At 43.5% G+C, this 5,607-nt stretch overlaps 1 long non-coding RNA gene across 1 annotated transcript; it reads right to left on the reverse strand.

Annotated features, from left to right (window-relative positions):
• Positions 1 to 3,080: 3,080 nt before the first annotated feature.
• On the reverse strand, positions 3,081 to 5,369 carry LOC147979355 (uncharacterized). Its single transcript, XR_015599702.1, has 3 exons — positions 4,744 to 5,369; positions 4,593 to 4,670; positions 3,081 to 4,108 (listed from the first exon to the last, which is right to left on the reverse strand). It is a non-coding gene; the product is annotated as an uncharacterized LOC147979355 (long non-coding RNA).
• Between the last annotated feature and the right edge of the window lie 238 nt (positions 5,370 to 5,607).

Below are 5,607 nucleotides of genomic sequence, written 5' to 3' on the forward strand. Positions count from 1 at the left end.
GTGTCCCTAGTAAGCCTCTACTAGACTAGCTCGTTGATCAAAGATGGTTAAGGTTTCCTAACCATAGACATGTGTTGTCATTTGATAATGGGATCACATCATTAGGAGAATGATGTGATGGACAAGACCTATCCATTAGCTTAGCATAATAATCGTTCAGTTTATTGCTATTGCTTTCTTCATGTCAAATACTTATTCCTTCGACTATGAGATTATGAAACTCCCGGATACTGGAGGAATGCCTTGTGTGCTATCAAACGTCAAAACGTAACTGGGTGATCATAAAGATTCTCTACAGGTATCTCTGAAGGTGTTCGCTGAGTTGGCATAGATCGAGATTAGGATTTGTCACTCCGAGTATCGGAGAGGTATCTCTGGGCCCTCTCGGTAATACACATTATAAGCTTGCAAGCAAATGACTAAGGAGTTAGTCACAAGGTGATTTATTACGGAATGAGTAAAGAGACTTGCTGGTAATGAGATTGAACTAGGTATGAAGATACCAACGATCGAATCTCGGGCAAGTAACATACTGATGGACAAAGGGAATTATGTATTTTGTCATAATGGTTCAACTGATAAAGATCTTTGTAGAATATGTAGGAGCCAATATAGGCATCCACGTTCTGCTATTGGTTATTAACCGAAGAGGTGTCTCGGTCATGTCTACATAGTTCTTGAACCCATAGGGTCCGCACGCTTAACGTTCGTTGATGATATAGTGTTATATGAGTTATATGTTTTGGTGACCGAATGTTGTTCGGAGTCCTGGATGAGATCACGGACATGACGAGGAGTCTCGAAATGGTCGAGAGGTAAAGATTGATATATATATAGGACGATGGTATTTGGAGACCAGAAGTGTTTCGGGACGTACCAGGAAGGAATCAGGTCATCAGAAGGGGTTTCGGGCACACACCCTCGCAAGTTATGGGCCTTATGGGCCAAAGGAGGGGACAGACCAGCCCACAAGGGGGCTGGTGTGCCCCTCTCTTGTTTGGCTAGCCCTAGGGAAGGAAAAGGGGGAGGGCTAGCCCCTCCTTCCTTTCCCTCTAATGGGAGAAAGGAAAGGGGGGCGCCACCCTCCCCTGCCTTTCCCTGCAGTACTCCAAACAAGGAAAGGGGCGCAGGGACCCCAAGTAGGATTCCTCCTACTTGGGCGCCTCCTTTGGCTGCCCCTCCCTCCCTCCCACCTATATATATGTGGGAGGGGGCGCCTAGCACACAACAGATAATTGCTAGCCATGTGCGGCGCCCCCCTCCACCGTTTACACCCCTGGTCATATTTTCGTAGTGCTTAGGCGAAGCCCTGCGGAGATCACTTCACCATCACCGTCACCATGCCATCGTGCTACCAGAAGTCATCTACTACCTCGTCGACTTGCTGGATCAAGGAGGCGGAGGACGTCACCGAGCTGAACGTGTGTAGAACGTGGAGGTGTCGTACGTTCATTATTTGATCGGTTGGAGCGCGAAGAAGTTCGACTACATCAACCGCGTTGTTAAATGCTTCCACTTACAGGCTACAAGTGTACGTAGACACACTATCCCCCTCGTTGCTCTGCATATCCATGGATAGATCATTGCGTGAGCATAGACATTTTTTGTTTTCCATGCAACGTTTCCCAACACGTTACACTTAACGATATCCTAAGATTCGGAAAACTTGACCAACAACCACTACAAAAAAATACACTTCCGTGATGATACGTGTTTGTCACAGTAGGTCGCTTTTTTGTCATGCATGTACATCCATGACAAATTTATGACAGAATCAAGATAGTCATACCTGTGCTGTCGTAGAAGTGTTCCATGACATTACCAAAACTATCATCACGGAAGTGTCCACTTCCATGACGATAAATGCGCGTCACAGAAGTGCTTTCGTCAACGGTGACCGACACGTGGCATCCACCATAACGGAACGCCGTTAAGCTATCGGGTCGGGTTTTGGATCCGATAACCCGTTAACAGCCCCGACCAATGGGGATTTTCCACGTGTAAAATCATCATTGGCTAGAGGAAACACGTGTCGGCTCATCGTCGGGACAGATGTCATCCACTCACTGGATAGAAGGCGCCTATGATACGTCGACACGCGGCACGGCCCAACAAGTTTAAATGGGCCGGCCCAACTAGAGGCCAACAAGATTTTGCAAATCATAATGGGCCGGCCCAGCTAAAGGCCCATGAAATTTTGTGGACCATAATGGGCTGGCCCAGCTAAAGGCCCATAAGATTTTGCGGGCCATAATAGGCCGGCCCAGGTAAAGGCCCACAAGATTTTTTTTGTGCCATAATGGGCCGACCCAGGTAAAGGCCCACAAGATTCTTGCGGGTCATAATGGGCCGGCCCAGCTAAAGGCCCACGAGATTTCGCCGACATTAATGGGTCGGCCCAGCTATAGGCCCACAAGATTTTGAGGACCCTAGTAGGCCGGCCCATTAACTGGCTGCCATGTTTTGGGCCAAATGCCGGCCCATATTTGATCCGGTCCATTAATGGCCTGACATGCTCCGCGCCCAATAGTGGCCCATATGAGATCCGGCCCGTTAAAAGCCTACCATGTTCTGGGCCAAATTACGGCCCAGATCAGGTCCGGCCCTTTAAGAGGCTTTGGGCTCAATTATGGCCCATATCAGATTCAGCCCGTCAACTGGACACTATGCTTTTGGGCCCACTTGCTAAAGGCCCACTTAGTAATTCGCCCTGATATTAGTTTTGGCCTATTAAGGGCCTGTTTAACATTTCGGCCCTATATTAATTTCGGCCTGTTAAAAGCCCGTCATATAGTTGGGCCTAACTACGGCCCGATTTGCATTTGGCCTGCTCGCCGCCGATATCTGATTGGGCCAAACAAGGACCCAAACAATTTTGGCCTGTTAAAAGCCCGTGATTTGATTCGCACAATCATGGGTCGGGGTTCATTTCGGGTTGCTGCCGGCCCGTGAGCTGATCGGCACGTTTCAGGCCCAACCTACATCGTGGTTGCATGACGGCCCGATTATGTACCGTAATTTTACGGTTTGGCCGGTTTACTGCGAAGACAGGATATATATACAGTAAAATAACTGCAGCATCATGAATAAGAAAAAACCTATACTATACAATAAAGAAATTATGGCATATTACATCCACTGGGCATCAAAGTTCGCCACTATGATAATAAAGCACAAACAGACAGCAGATTACATACACTGGGCATCAAAGATCGCCACCAGTGCAAATAAACACGCCGACAAAATAATATACAAAACCGACAGCACTTCAATAGAGTTCAAGAAAGGTTAGCCCTGCTGGGGAGCTGCAGCGCAAGCAGCTGAGCAAGATGATGAGACTGCGCTTGTTCAACACTTCTATCTTCCTCACTCTAAAAGATAAACAAGCAGACAGATGACAGGTTTTGCACATAAAAGTATCAGTGCTGACAATTCATCACATTTCTTACTGACGAATAAAGTGACACAGTTTAAGTTTGCATTAACACAATATGGTATTGTTCAGGTCAAGACATGGTAGGAAATGACATTGTGAAGGAGTTGGCAGCTTCACGACACCACTGGATTACAGATCAAGAACTCATAAGTATCAATGGTTAGTGTGTTGTCAATTTATACCATTTCAGATTGGCAAATAAAGAGATGGTTTAAATAATAGTAGAATGATATGACATTTTTCATAGTTAAGACATTACAGAATATGACATTGTGCTGTAGTGGGTAGGTTCACCACACCACTGGATTACAGATGAAGAACAGAAGCATACATGCAGTGCAAAAGAAGATCACTTGCTCTGTATAGTTTAATTTACATGGTATGAAGAAGGAACTTGGTTGTACAACTAAAAACTTAAATTGAGAAAGGACGAACTTTTGTTTATGAACTACATATAATAAACTTTAAACAAGCAATTTGATGAAAACACCAAAAATAAACAGCTGTTGCAGTCATGCCTAACCAAATATATACAACAAAGTTTGAAGGCTTGAGATGGACAAACTTACATTATTGGTGAAGACAGGCTCTATAAAGGCCTTGTCCATGCTGATGGGGGGGGCAATTCAAGAAGTTTACCACAGAATCTTCTTCAAAAGCATTGCCTTTATTCTACATTTTGTTAAGAGTAAATATAGATGTGATAATATACGAAAAAATGGAGAATATTTAAGATAAGATGAAGAGTAATGCTACATAACCAAGTAGCTATAAATGTAAGTGCAGCGATACAAGCAAAAGGTACAGCCAAGAGCAATGCACGGCTAAACTTCTTCAGTACCAACCTTATGGTAAGAGTAAATATAGATCCGATGTGTAGAAAATGGAGGACAAAGGAAAATAAGATGCAGAGTGATGGTACATGAACAACTACCTGTCATTATAAGTACACTGATAAAGGACAACATGTACTTACAAGAACAATGCAGAGCTAAAAAAACATTGGCATTGGATATATTCTACACTAATGTAACCATTCATACAGATCATATAATTTGGAGCGAACAATTGATAAGCAAGCTATCATGCATACTGCTGTCACATAATGAACCAGGTATGTATGCAAGTATAGTGATACAGGACAATAGGTACTAACAAGAGCAAAGCAGCGGGCAGCATATTTGAGATATCCTGTCATTCTTGTCAAACCGGAATTCTTCTTCGAGCAGATTTCCTACAAAAAAGATCCGTAAGGCACATGCGGAAAAGTAGAAGTTCAAATTGTCATGTGATTTCATAGACAGTACCTCATCCTGGGAACGAGACCAGTGCATAACAAGGTTTTTCCATTCAATGTCTTCTAAATTTAGCACAGGAGACTTCACCAGAAATTCGTTTATAGACTTGCCATCAAAGTGTGATTTCCTCAGGTAACACCGATACTGCTGCAATGCTTCCTTGAAAAGGACAAGCAAGCTTTGCTCGTCATGACTATCTAGATTGACCCTCGCCTAGTTACAACAATGTAATGTAAATCATTGATGTGTTCAATCAGCAGAAAACAGGAAAATAATAGCCATGAATAATAGCACTTACACATAAGATGGACAGGAAGATGTGAAAATGGTGTTTGTCTTCACAATAATCTTCCCATGATGGGAATATATGCACGTAGTCCCTAACAACATTGAAAGCATTGTCTTTTAAACTGGGAATAAATGGAATGAGGTTCCAATCTACAGGAATTGGCTGTCTCTGCAGTTGGGAGAGGTCTTCGGCCGGTGGACTTGTTGTACTTTTTGCTGGAGTGGGATTTTTCTATGGTATAGCTGGTGCTATGGCAAATAAAATCGGTATACCTTTTTCTAGAGTGCAGGTCCTGTGTGTTGGGGCTAGTGGTGTGGCCAGTGAAGTATGGGTACAGTCTGCTGGAGTCGGTCCTATGTTTTGTGTCACTGGTTGTACAGCCTATATAAGTGGGGAAAATTTTGTTTTTGCCACTCTAGATTTTTGTCAATTTTTCTTATGCCACTCTAGATTTTGACATTTCAGTTTTGCCACTCTTAGCTTTTGACAATTATCACAATTGCCATTCCGTGGCAAAACCAAAATAAATTAGAGTGGCAATTGTGATACATTGTCAAAATCTAGAGTGGAAAAAGTGAAATAAA

The sequence above is a fragment of the Triticum urartu genome, chromosome 3A (genome assembly GCF_056163025.1).
Source record: "Triticum urartu cultivar PI428250 chromosome 3A, HENAU_Tu73, whole genome shotgun sequence".
Taxonomy (NCBI): Eukaryota; Viridiplantae; Streptophyta; class Magnoliopsida; order Poales; family Poaceae; genus Triticum; species Triticum urartu.